This window comes from Nesoenas mayeri, assembly GCF_963082525.1.
Source record: "Nesoenas mayeri genome assembly, chromosome: 2".
Lineage (NCBI taxonomy): Eukaryota > Metazoa > Chordata > Aves > Columbiformes > Columbidae > Nesoenas > Nesoenas mayeri.
In genome coordinates this window covers 16,282,598-16,297,763 of record NC_137543.1, presented here as the reverse complement: position 1 = coordinate 16,297,763, position 15,166 = coordinate 16,282,598, and positions in this window count along the sequence as shown.

Here is a 15,166-nt window from a genome sequence, read left to right as displayed (position 1 = left end):
TGGAACAATGGGATAAGAATAACAGGTTGTCATAAACAAATCCTTCGCCCGCTGAAACGAATACCTGCATACCTTAGAGATCAGCGTTAGAGCTGGCTCATTGCTTTGTCAACGAGTCAGGAGAGAAAAAAAATAAAGAATTGAAATTGTTTGTGTGTCTCGTATAAAAGCAGAAGAAAAAGCACATTGAAGCTGAAAAAATTAAAGTATGTTAACACTGGCTTACTCTCTGACATATCTCTCCTGGAAATGGTATGTGAGGCATCTTCCACCTCCTACTGCCAGATAAATTACAAATAAACCCTAGGGACACCAGACAGAACAGCACACATGTTTGCAGATGTCTCTTCAGAACTCAGCTAAGGCAGGTACTTTTTGTTTTTCTATTTTTAGGGACAGATCCTCAGCTGATGTAAGCTGGCACAGGTCTACTGAAGCCAAGATGCCAGAAGTTCAAACTAAGCCCATAGTTAAGACCTTACTTGGAAGCACAACAGCAGTTCACATTGTGCACTGTTAAGGCTTGACCAGGAGATCTGTTGAGGACTCAGCTGTTAAATCAAGCTCCCTGGAGCTGCAGTCCAAACACTTGACCCGCAGTCACCATGAAGGATGTCCTTAGAGAAATCAATGTTAAATCATTGCTTCTTTCATGGAGCCTTACACGACCCAGTTCCTCCTCAGTGCCATTTGCCCCTACTCCTGCATGTGTCCACTAATCTTTTATATGTCATAGCAATCTAAACTAGACTATAAGTGGCTCAGCATAGGGACTTTGTCTCCTTATTTGTTAGTAAAGTGCCACGTATGCCTTCAATGCTACATAAATAAATAATAAGGCTAACAAGGCTGACTCTATATATAGGGACTTAAAAGTCAGACAATCTCAACATCAATCTATCACTTTATTAGCTGCCAGTGAAGCTTACAGATTCCTGGCCTAATGTGCACATGCCAGCCAGTTTCAGCTGGCAGCTTAGCTCCAGGTGACAAAACATCTTTTCTGACTTGCATAAAAATATGTGTGGAAGCAAAGAAAAACCCAAGAAAATAATATCTACTAGAAAGAAAAATGATACAGGCCAAGAAAAAGACTTAGAAACTGGGGGAGGGGGAAAGTATAAAGCCCATGATGATTCAAAAGTGCAGAAAGATGTTGAATTCAGTGGTGCTGATGGTGATAGATCGGGTATTTGGCACTATGCATCTCGTGCCTTTCCAAGCTGCTTGTCTGAATTCCTGTACCTTCTGCTTTGTCTCTTTCGTCTGAAATAATCTGTCAATACGAGGACCACGGGAATGGAAACTGAATCCCTTACCTGACCAGGACTGAAAATGCACCGCCAGGAGATGCAAGGGGTGCGCAGGCTTCTGCCAGGTGCATCTGTTAAATAATCCAAACACATGAAACAACACAAACTGTGCCCTTTGTTTAGCACCAGATGAACTAAATTCAGAGATCCCGTTTCCAGCTTCAAAAAACATCAGACTAAGGCCAGGACTCTCAGAAGTGGCTCAGCTTTTAGAATTCCCTGATTGGAGGATCTCTGACCATTGGCACACCAAAAGTTAGTCTGTTTATCACTTGGCAGTTCTTGAAAGAGATTTGACATTGACTATCTCATAACTCAATCAAACCACAAAATTAGTCACCTTAATATATCCTTGAGAAAGATTAAACATTTTATGGGACAAGATGGGGAAGTGAAACAAAGGCTAGACAAGGTACAGGTCATGACACTGATAGAAACAACATCCTCATGTCCCCATTCTGAGTGAGGTAATTCAGGTCACTAGTCTCTGCAACTCACCTCTGCTAGATGGTTGTATTAAAGCAGTTTTCATGGCATATTGCTTTCTCTTTGTATGCACGTGAACCTTCTAGTGTGAATTACACTTTCTCCTTGATCATCTCTTTGCAAATACAAGCTTTCATGTCAGAGAAATGTAGAGTTACCTACACACTGTACTCTTCTTATGGTGCAAGAAAAATGAAGGACCTACCACAGCTGTGAAGACCACAGTGGACTTCTAATGTGAAGTCCCCACTTCAGTGTGGGGTTCAAAAGAGCTGCCAATGACATGCTATCAAGGGAATATTGCATTTATGAACCCTCACTGGCCTGAGCCAGAGTACCCATGCACATATCCATACTGAATATAGGGACTATTGTCTGCTTTGTAAACACCTACGGTACAAGTAGCAAAAAAAAGTGTTCCACAGAAAAGAAAATCAAATGTAAGTATATGGCAGGGCAAACAGTGCCAGAAAACAAATAAAATTATATCAAATAAAATGTTCCTGTGTAAAAATCAAATCTTACTCAGACATGAATCCTGTTAACTTCACAAGTATAAGGTTTTTGAGATGAAAGAAGGTTGCTGTAGACATTTCTGTAAATAGATTGTATTTTATCACAAATAAAATGGTTTTAAATGAAATTAAAATGGTTTTACAATTATTTTCCTTTTCTTAGTCTTTTACTGGCATTTTAATTTTTGACATCTTCACTTGCCTGCAATTCATCCTGAGAACAAAGACTAAGTAGTGAAGTGCCATTTTTCCTTTGGTATGATGGCCTTTCACCTTTGCGATCCTTTGGAGGACACTAAGCCTTGTGCTTAAATCACTAATCCCCTTCAGAGGAGGTCTTACTTTCTGGGTGGCTTCACCAGTCAGATCCACAAAGTGATCGCTTCTCAATTTATATTATTTTAAATGACACTCCCTTATCTGTCATTGTCACACCACATAGTAGGTCTTCTTTGCAAGATGAGGGGGACAGTCTGTTTTGTCACATTCAGCTCTCAGCTGCAATTAGAACCTGCTCATCTGCTAACTAATCACACTTTGTGTGCCCCACAGCCACATTTTCACTTCTTCACCTTCGCTACAGACTTCAGATTAATTTCAAACCTCTGAAATGGATAAGATTTCTCAGGAATAAGCTCCAGATCTCCACTGATGACCCTCAGTTTTGCCTCAGCAGGATGCTTCCTTTCTACCATCCTTGTTTGTCACCAAGCATTCCCCTTTAAAAGTAAACAAACAAACAAACAAACAAACAGCATTGCACTCAAGACACTGGATTTTGGATATCTGCTTCCCATTTTTAACTATGCCACAGACTTCTCCAGGACATTTGCCACCATCACTGGGAATGGGGCTTGGCTTCCCCAACTCAGCTGTCCAATCAAAGCTGTTCTCCACAGTCAAGAGAGAAGCAGCACCAATGGTCCTGAGGACACCATCCTCTCCAGGGATCTTTCACCTTCCTTTGGCTAATGGAAAAGTCTGGACAACAGGGTTATTGTGCACACCACAGCTTTCAGATGACTAACGTTTACAAGGAAATCCTAACACTACCCACTGTGCATCCCAGATCTCTAAAACAGTAACAGCAACCATGACCTTCTTTGATCTGTTCAGGATACAAAATGTTATAATGCTCTTATCCTGTGCTTGAAGAGTGACCAGTTAGATAAAAGAGGGACTATGTGTGCCCCCACTGCAGGAAGGGATGCAGCACCCCTCCAGCTCCTGTTAAACACTGGGTCAAGTAGGGAAGGACCCAGCCATCCTCCAGTAGCAGGTGGAGAGCCCTGCCAGCCGTCAACAATCACCACCCAGCTTTCTTCTGATAGCCAGTAGGAAGACTACTTGAGAATGATTTTCAATAGCCTTTCAATTTAGCCTATATTCAGCTTGTGTTCTGCAAATATTTCGTACTTGCTGAATTTGTTAGTATCACAGTATTACATTCCCCTTCCAACCTCATACTTCCTCATCTTGGCATATTAAGATTATGAGCAGGAGAAAGCCACAAAACTCTGAATATTCACAGGCATCTGAAATTGAGCTTTTTTTATTCCAATGATTATGAATGTTGAGGTTAAATGTGAAATTCGCATTCACATCTGGCATCTGGTTTTCAATATCCAGAATTTAGAAATTCCCTTGCAGTACATTATTTAGCTGAGTGTTGTTTCCTAAGAATAGACCCAAAATTGTTTGGATTTATCCACTGTAGCTTAGAATTCCCCACTATATTTGGTTCATTCTTTAAATCAGACGGTGGGGAAGAAAGTTCCTCCAGTTCAGATCTTGCAACTTCTTAATGTCACAAGGACCAGAAGCCCCAGGCAGTTTGGTCTGAGATGATCTCTCCTCTAGATCTGATGTTGAGAAGACTTATGATTCCTGAAGCAGCAAGTATCACTGTAACAAGGTCTAAGGCATCAGGAACAACATAATGATGAGAGGCTGCTGAAGCAATTCACTCACTTTTCACCAGGAAGCCAATCTGTTAGTGGCTCTCACGCTCATATGAAGGCTGTGTTCAAATTTAGGTATTGCCTTATATGGTCAAATAAGGATCATATCTGTGCCTAAGGAACACTTCGTCTGAAGTTATTTTCTACTTTTGCTTTCTCCTTCATTTAAGTTCATTCTGAAATGTTCTCCCCATTATAAACAGACCAGTATACATCAGCATCTTCTCGTGCTATATGTATTGGCGCACGGAACATTAGCAGCAGTAGCACAATTCCTACAGACCAATTATACTGCTGACATTTACTAAATAACCAACAGACAAGACAAGATACGAGCTGCTATCGTTCTCCTAGTGTGAAGACAGATGGGCAAACAGCCTCGTGCAGACAATTCTCAGAATTTTAGTCAAACAGTTGAAATACACGAGCGGTCAGAAAGAATTATTTTCTTCATCTACATTTTGAATAGGATGGTTTGCAATACAAAGGTGACTGGGTAGTTGTACACAGCTACATACAAACAGATACATATACACACATACACATTTAACATGCAATATAGAATATGTAGTATCAGCTTACACGGTTCATATGCTTTTATAAATGCACCCTCCTGTGTATTGGATCTGTGTATTGGATACATTATTACGATATGACATTCAGTTGCATATAACTAATCTTAAATTTATTTATGTTGTCTGTTTCTTCAATTTTTCAGAAATCACTTATGTGCTGAATGACTTTCTAGCATCCTTTATTTAGAAGGGTCAATACTAAACTGATTTTTGTGCCAACCTTACAGCACAAAGCACAGCGATTTCAATAATAAAATTAGTTATTATTTTGACAGCTCTCCAAAGCGTGATGTTGGCCTGAAGTTTGGAATGTCAATAAACTCAATGCTAAGCACATGCTTAAGTACTTCCCTGGATCAGAGCCAACAAAACCAGCTGAGTCGAGGGATTCATTAAAGGTAGACTTACGAATCGTTAGCATGGAAATGGTCACTGAAGCTTTTTAAGTAGATTACATAGGGAGACTGGACACAAACAAAGAGAAGAGATACTAATAACTGTCCCTGTTGGACGTGACAAGAAGCTGAGGTCAGGAGAAAGATCTGCCAAAAGCATCCCAGGAGGAACCTGACTCTGTTCCCTCAGACCATGGGTAAAAGCGAGACTGCTACTGCTTTCCGCTGACCTTAATATGGCCCTTAAACAAAGGCAAAAAGGTGCAGAGTCAGGAGATTTGGGTGCAACCCTGGGCACTGGTGACTGCATGTGTTTGCATCCACCATTTACATCCATATTAAGGGATGCAAAAACATTCGCATGTGGGCAGAAACTGAGTTTGGAGTTCCCTCAAAAAAACAAAAACATGTTGCGGATGCACAGCTGGAGTGATGCAACAGCATCACCTGGTAGTCAATATAAATAACTTTGTATATGCACGGTACGAAACTATCAACATTTTCTTTAGAGCGGTTTAACAGATAATTAACCTCTGTTTGTATGCAGCATTATTTCAGTACTTTCAGTACAACAGCTGCCAGAACTGCTGTTAGTCTGGATTCCTGCTTTTTGCTTAGAGCTGCCATGTCTTTCCTGTTGTAAACTTACTGCACCACTGAAAAAATTAAAAGCAGAGTGAAGGATATGTAGATAAAAACTGGTGAAAACTACAGCAAATTGGATGAACTAAACCCTGCTCTTCCCGCAAGATCTGTACTGTTGATAGTAAACACAAGATCGCGATATTTAAATTCCAGTGCTGAAGACCGAAGCATAGCAAATGACTGACCCCTCAGTATATTTACTCTGGAAGGACGAAAGATTGTTGGTCCCTCTGGGATTATGAGTCTGAGAAGCATTGTTATTTCAGACCTGATGTTTAGGCCATTAATGATTCAATGCAGCCTTTTCCTTTACTTGAGTAGCCATAGTCCTGTCCCTGATGTCATTTTTTCCCATTTAGCCTGTGAATTTGATGTGGTTAACATCTGAAATATATTATTTGGGTTGGCGTTAATTAATTTAGCTGATATATTGCAACTTTTAAACACTATTGGTCGTGGAAGGCTGAACTATGGGGCTAACTAGTTCTGAAGAATTTTAACCATGAAAAAATTATTTCAAAATAAAATAAATTAAAATTAGGAAAACACTTTTCTCTATCATACTTTATTAGCATCCCACCAGTGGTTAGGTATCCTGTAAAGAAGCCAGAATTCTCCCACTAAACTTGTGTTAGCTAGATAATACAGGAAGAACATGTTCTCAGTCTGGGTTTCAAATAGTTATCCCAGCAAAGATACACAACTTCTTAGAAACAGCCCTTTATTTATTGTGAGCTGGACCAAGTGTCACAATCTGAAGTCTCCCAAACCAAGACTTAAATTCTTCTCTTTGACGTCAATGGATCCATGACAATCTCCATCAACCACAATATACACTTTTCCTCCTGTTATCCACTTCCCTGAAGACATGAATTACCAGATACTGCCACTGCTGTCATATAGGGCTATATAGACAAAAGATAAGTCACTTAGAAAACTTCACATTTCATGCTATCAGAGGATATGGATTTGAAAAAACAGCTCAACTTAAATGACAAATGATGAAACACTGACTTGACCTTTGCACTGTAGTTTTCTTCTTCTCATGCTTGAGGATAAGCTTTTAATTCCCCTCATGCCTGCAGCTATTGCTCAGCAGATATCGGCTGCTGAGGGACCTCTTCCCACGCCCTCGTAATACTCGATGGTTGCTCTGTCACTTCTGGCACTAATGGAAGCAGCATCCCTAAATACATTTGTATCATCAAATACTAAGAAGAAAGATGGAACGGCAGACTTGTGTCTCTGCTGGGAAGGTATGCACAGGATGACAGAACAAAAAAGAATATTTGAAAGATATGTGTTTACCAGGCCAAAGGAAAGGCATTCCTATAGTGTGTGGAATGCACAGTTGTAAATTATAATCTTTCTAAATGAAACTAAAGATTAATTTAATCTCAGCTACAGAAGTAGCAACAAGGCATATATTTTATATGTAAGCACTCTTTCTAGACCCAGACTATTATTCTGTAAAGGCTGAAAAAAGGATTTCACATATTTTTCTGAATTCAAAAAAATACAATCCTTTTCCGTATTATGTATACATGCCTTTTTTCTATGCAGTAACTTGGCACCTGCATGTGAGAAATAAAGACATATGGGCCTGAAGATCATCAGTTCAAGCAATGAGAGCTAAGCATAGTTAGAAATACATCTAGAAAATAAAAAGAGAAGTCTAAAATAAAGTACTGCTCCTTGTAGGGTATATTCTGCTCTTCTAGACAGACATTTCTTTCATCTTTTCTGTCTCACAGTGATGCATGGATTATTTTTGTTACCAGCATCATACCAAGAGAGCACAACCGTTTTCATATGTGAGTCTTTCTTCTGTAGATAACCACGAGTGGTATTTGCTAATGCTTTTGTAAAAAGGCTTCTTTTAAAGGGTTAGTATTGGTTAAAATATCACTTTTCAAAAGTACTACTTCTTACCTCCAAAGCTACAATACTTGCCACATGTGCCAACAATGCCCTTATAGCATTGAAATGGAAGAGTTTTCAAATGTCTACTTGAACAATAAATAGTAAGCTTGAAGGGGTTTTGTTATCTTGCTTTATTGTGTGATTTTTTGCTTGAGCAATCAAATTAATTAGTCAGCTTTTTCTTTTCACACTGCCACTTTCTGGTCTGTTTCACTTTGGGTTTTTTTCTCTTATTATTATCACAAAGCTATGTGATATGTCATTCATATAGTGCTGGCCAAAATTTTCTACCAGAGCCTTTCATTTAATGAAAAGCTTCTATTCAATTAAATGAAAACATCTGTAGCTACTCTTCAAATCGCATATCGAAAGATGAGCAATTTCAAAAAGACATCTCCCCCTCTGCACATTTCAGATGTAAAGAAAAAACCAATGAAAAACAAACAAAGACAATTTTCATCACTTTTTTGGAGTCACTGGAGATGAGGTCGAAAGAGAGGGGAATGAAGAGAATATATTTCTTAACCAGCTGTTTGATATCACCACATGTGCAGTTCTCTTTGAATATTGAAAATACATGGTGGAAACTTCTTCACTGAATTTTAGCATAAAGTTTGTTTGCTTGTTTGTTTTAATTAATGAGGTCTTTTAAAATCCAGATCAAGCCTCCCTGCATTCCAGAAAGCAAGAATTGCAGCTGAAAGGCCCCACAATGATTGCTTTGAGCTGGAGGATGGAGATGCACCACATCACCACATTAACACGCCACTGCAACAGCCAGAGCATTCAGTGATGGAGCCAAGGTGAACTGTCAGAACCACTCATGCAAACAAAACCAGCATCATATCACCCACTAATGCAGCCAGATTTCAGCTGTTTCTGCAGAGGAGCCAAAGAATCACTTGAAGGAGTTGGTAGTAAGGTTTTACATTCATGAAGACTTGTGTTTTTTCTTCCTTTTCTTTGAGAATTCATTGCATTGGTTTAAAACAGTTGGATTATCTCAGCATCCTTTGCTACAGTACCATGTAATTTTAAAGTATTCTGCCTCTCTACCCTTATAACTTGCCTGAATCCTTGATCTTCGCCTATCTGTAAAGACAGAAGCAGCCATGAGAGTTTGCTTAGGGTTGAGACAGCTCCTCTGGTGCCTCTGTTAAAGCATCACCAACAGCAAGTCCATGGCAGCCCCTTCCAAAGGGACACCACTGTACTTCTCATCTCTAACAGCCAGATCCAGCAGCACAGATTGATAGCTGAGCTCAGTGTGGCTGATGCTCCTTTCTGCCTTTTGTTGTCACCATTTTCAGTAAAAGCATTGCTGCTGTCTCTACTCACAGACGACTGGAAAGATGCCGTTCCCATCCAAAGCAGGAATTCTCTGAATTCCCCAAGTATTACCATGTTTGGAGACCCTCATGCTGTCACACTGCAGCTGAGAGTATGCTCCCTTTGCTAATAAGCCTTTTTGAGTTGTAACCTCAGAAAATGCTCAGATGTCATCACTAATTTTCATCTTCATTTCTGGGAAAGCCTTGTTCCAGATACTGACAAACTTGTGAAACTGAAATAACACCAGACTTCTCACTCACTTCACACGGCTCATGGAGACAGCACTCGCTTATGTCACATTTTATGTTAAAAAAGCACCTAAAGCAATTAAAAAAACAAACAACTCCACCAAATTCCATTATCCTCTTTAAAATGACATGGGTTACAAGATTGAGATTTCTTCTTTATTAGCTCTCTTTTCTTCCATCCTGCTTTGCATTTCAAAGATACTGGTCATAGGAACCAAGTAAAAAAAATGCAATTATTATGGAGGTACTCACTGGTAAGACTGAATTGTAAAAAGAAGAGTAGACTACCCTGCTCAGCTAGCATTCTACCACCAACAGTCTGCGAGTAAACATGAGACAGCAATTATTTCCAGTAGGCAACATGTGCATTGCCACCCTTTTTTGAAGTTTAAAAGAGTGAAATACTATGCATATGAGCCATTCCATGCCAACTGGCCTTGCACCCTGAGAACAGCCTGATGAACATTTAATTTATTAGTACAGTTGCAGCCATAGAGTCTACTGAACATCTGTTTCACACACAGCATACCCTACCAGTTACAAAACACTTTCCAACGCTCCATAACAAAATTAGGATACACAATGTTCAAGAAAAAAAAGCCTAAAATCTAATGTGCGATTAGTACAGATCAGGCAAGATGATGAGTTTTGCCGTCATCCAAGTCTGTACTGTTTGGGAATGTGGTCAGTAAAAATGGCCAGATGTTCTATATAGATTCCAGGTTATAATGAGAAATACTGCTTCTAGTGATTCTGATATATAACTAGAAGGTTATATAGAAACAGGGTGGAAAACTCCAGGGAAATAGAGGACATCCTCCATTCTGTAATGTATTGCTTGTAATATTGCACGGAGGGAATGTGGCCAGAAGTTTTACATAAATAATGTCAATGAGTCAATCCAGGAACCCTGCAATAATGCATCAGCCTAGGGGGATGATTTGTGTTCAAACATCTGCCTCCAGCTATGCTTTTTTCCTATCTATTATTCCATTCCCTAGTTCAAATAGTCTTATATCATTGGGAAGACACAAGTGGCATTTGACTCGCGCAGGGAGATGATGGCTTTTGTGGACAGGATCTACACTATATATCTTCCATGCCCTTATAACTTTTCCTGCATTACCATCTATACTGCTGATGACTTCCATGGTAAATTAGGACACTCCAACCTCCTTATCCAGAAACTATTAGGTCCCTTTTTAATCTGTCTTCTTCTTTGCTGTGAAATTCACAATCTGTGAAGCGTAAATCATCCAGAGCAAGGACTGTTTTCCTCTCCGTTAGCACAGCAGAATGAGGTGACACTCTTGCCTGGAGTCTTCTGCTGCTACCATAATGTATCTGGCACTCCTAAATCATGTTTACCCATTTTTGCTTAAATCATTCTAAAACTATCAATATGAAAACAACATGACCAAAATGCACCTTGAGATGGAGAGATTATGTGAATCTATCTATGAATCTATCTATGTGAATCTATCTATCTATCTATGTGAGTCCAAATGAGGGACTGAAGGAGTCAGAATGAGTCACTGAATGGTTACAAGCATAGGGGACCTACTGACCAGAATGCAAAAGACTCCCAGAACCAGATTTGTAGTATCGGAAGGGCTGATCTTACTGCCTTGTTAATACCTGTTTTACATGCCATCCATGTTTGCATGCAATACCTGATTCACATGCAGGAAGGGTTGTGGAGCCTGTAAATAAGAAGGGAGACCAGAGAATCTAAACTGATTGACACTGAATAAATAACAATTAATTCTGCTCACAAGAATTAAGGTGAAAGAAAACATCTATTGCCATAGAAATAAGAAAGAACTATGAGGCTTCGAATACTTCAAGAATATAGATATTCTTTGCAGTCAGCTGATGGGTGGCCAGTGCCCCTCGAATGATGGTGGGGTGGGCTTGTTCCTGTAAAGTCAAAGAGAAAGTTTTCACCTGCTACTAGGGATTTATAGTCAGAGAGAGAAATAAAACATGAATAGAGGCAGATGAAGAGAGAAACCTCAGGCAGCTGCACCTTTCAAGGTACAACAGAACACAGCATGGATCCCCTCACACAACTAGGACATGTTTTGGGAAAGAAAAGAGCAAAGTATCTCTCTCTCTCCTACTATGGAGTGAGTCACAGGAATATCATCTGTCAACACCTTAATGAGAATTGTGCCTCCAATTGTGGAGCCACAGGGGGAAACCACATACCAGCAATGACCCCTGAAGGGAAACCCATCCTTGCACTCCTGCTTGTAATGCTAATAGCACATAAGCAGTCAAACCACAGGGCAGACTAGCTTTTTTCCAGTATTAACTATTGTGCTGTCCACCACAAAGTCATTTGTCACCAACATACTTCCAACCTTGGTGTAACAGCTGCAAAAATATAATTAGTCCCTCCATCTCTGTCCCACTGGGTACCAGTCGCTGCTTCGGTAGTCTCTTTGGATATGTTTCTGTCCTCCACCGGCCAGAGGTCAAGTTTTCCAGAAGCTAGTTGCCTGTATAAATTACAGTGCACATATTTTACATCTCATTGTAATGCTTCCTTTTGCCAGCATCCGCATCTTTGCAAATGTTCCATTTCCAAGCCATTTTTGTGCAAGCCCCAGGAGAAGCCATCAGACAAGCATGCTGAAAATTTATCCACAGGCATCATTAAGGCACATCTGGCTGATGAAGACATACAGTTTATATAAACTGCAATTCGGAATTCCTCCTTGTCCAAACAGCTAGTCCCAAAAGATACCATTTGCTCAGGAAAAATAGGACCAGGGGAAATATCTGAATGTCCAGTACAAGAAGTCACAAACTGTCCACAGCTATTTTGGGGAAAGAAGAAAAACTCAGTACTGTTGTGTTTTAATAGTTTTCAGTGTCAGTATTTTGAGTACCAATACAGTACAAGGCTACAGGAGAGGCGCTGGGTAGCAAGAGACCAAAAGGAGACATCATTCACCTGGATGAGGACTTGGGTCTAAAGTCACAATGTTGAGATTATGTTGGGACTCTCAGATGTCTCTTTGAAGACCACTACAAAAGCAGAAAGATTACAAGGATGGGACTTCTGTCTCAGGATACCCTGCAAGAAGTCTGGGGATTTCCTGTTATTTCTTTTTCTTCTGTCACAGTAATAGTGAGTACCAACTCTTGGGCGTAATGGCCCATACATGGGGAAGGATGTTTCAACAATCTTCATGCCAGAAAGCAGCGAACACAATAAAGGAACATGAAATGGGCCAAAGGCAACATTTCTGAGCTGAAGGTCAAGAAGCAGACTTTAGAGAAATAGACAATTTCTGGTGTAACACTCTCACCATGATCAAGAAATAGGTGCGCAGGACTCACGGCAAAATGAGAGCCAAAAAGCTTCATCACATATTAAGTCTCCCAAATGTACACTAAACTATCACACTTCACCTGGCTTCCCCATCATTTAATAATGCTTGTAAAGTTGACCATGTTTTCATATTATGGGAAATGTTTGTGGCTCAGAGTTACCGAGGCAATGCAGGTCCTGGCAGTACCTACACTGTAAGAGGACACTTGTTCCAGTGCTGTTTGGATTAGTCTATGACAAATGGCAGGATTGTGCTTCCACATGCTGGCTTTGCTTTCTTTCATTAAAATGCCTTTATCTTGACCCACAAGTTTTTAATCTTATTTTCTCCCCCTGTCCTGCTGAGGGAGGATGAAAATGGCCACCCCCGCCCAGTGGCCACTCCACCATATTCTGAAATTCAGAGTTTTACAGACCATTTTTTCTGACCACTCTGTGAACGTGCAGAGGCTGGGCTAAGGTAAACCACTGAGGTTAGTTTCTACCTGTATGAAACCCAGGAGCCACGATACTCATCCTGCTTCTCTGCGCCCGAGCAGAAGGTGCCAATAACACACAGCAAATATAGGCAAATTTGCTCCTGGATATATAGCGGACAAAAGAGAAAAGCAGCAAGTAGGGAGGCTGAACCCCTTCCATCTTGCTCTGTTATTGTCCTTCTACCACCTGCAGCACCAAAGGGCTGTGTACCAGAATAACTGCAACTGCTGAACCCCAGCTTCCCCTCTGCCCAGAGAACAGCTGTATCCAGCCCCTGCAGAGCACCAGCGTGGAGCACTGCCCTTTGCTCTGATGCTCTAGGCTGCCATCCACCTAACTGATCCCATCCTACCTAGCAGTACCGCAGACGACCCTGCTTCCTGCTAAATGGCTGCCTTCAGAGTTCACAAAAACACCTGTTTGGGTGGGGAAAACAATACTGTTGCAAAAAAACCCCACACCTCACACAAAAAACCTAAACCTGCAATCTGCCTCACCTTATCACAGTCCTGAAATGTTTCCTCTGGCCTATACATGTAAGCTCTGCTGAATTAAACTCCACCCACCTTTACTGTGTTGGCCACATACTAAAAAAGTTATGTGCCGAGCTGTTATCTATTATGGCTTGGTAAAATTGTGCCTTGTCTGTTTATTGTTGGCAAAGGTTCCACAAAGTCCCATTATTTCTCATTGAATCCACACATAAACACTGAACTGGACAGGACTGAGAATGACGGTCCTTTCCTGGGTAACACAACTCCCCTGAGCCCAGGTGTCACCCCCCGAGCAGCACCAAAGCACACAACAGCATGAGGAGGGAGAGCTGGGAGGGAGTGTGCTCTTCTTTATTCACAGAAAACAGAGGATGATCAAGAAATTCCACCAGTTCTGTTTATTCTAAATAGAATGATTCATATTGACTTGCAAGCACTTCAACTGATTTACAGAAACTAATTAAACAACAGCAACAATTATCCTCTTGCCTCACTACTGAGGATTTTTGCTTTCCTGATAGAACATAGCCACACCATCCTTGGAGTTGCTCAGGGTATATGAGTGAGAGCCTTTTGAAATATAAAAAAATCATAAAACCATTATTATTGTGAAAATTATCATCACTAAGTAGTTCAAGAGTCCTATTTTCATATTTGTGTTAAGGTTTATTGAACTACAATATTACCTGTAGATATATGTTCTTTGTTAGGTTTTTTTTGGTAGCTTCTCTACAACCCAAGAACAGAGGCTGCAGCATCCTAAGACACTGCTTGAACTGATGCCACAGAAACTGAAATGGATGTGAAAGATGAACTGACTGATTTGGACACCCTCCAGACAAAAGCACTTGGCCCAAACTGAAGTCAGACAATGGCTGCTTAGCAAATTGCTTTTAAAAAGCAAAATATATGTTCATCTTTTTCTCATTCAACCCAGAAAATATTCCTTATCTAAAAGGAGAGGATTTATTTGTCTAGGACTGAAGAATCAGATTTAGATGTTTCCACAGACTGGCAATGGAGAACATTAGGCCTCCTAGCAATGTTTTTCAGCATCCTTCGCATGCAGACTTGGCTCTGTATCTCAGCTGCCTGCTGTACGTGACAGTCACTTCAGGATGTGCCCATACAGGGAGTCTGTGTCTGGCAGCCCTGAATAGCAGGTGGTCTGAATTGCTTATTGCTCTCATGCCATCGGATTTGGGGCAGCAGGTTAAGCAGTACGAACAGAGCTCCTGGGCATGCAATTGCGAGAGGAAAACGTTATCCTTTGTGCTCAGCTCTTGAGCAGTTCTTGCATCGTTGCGCTCATGTACAGTGACTTGAGATGCAAGCCCTCCCACAAGCCCTTCAAAATTCTCTGGGGGCTGCTCTTCCCCAGCGTTATCTGGCTAGACAACATGGGGTGTTTTTCTGCTGTCTGAAAATATCGCTCTCTTATTTTAATGAATAATTT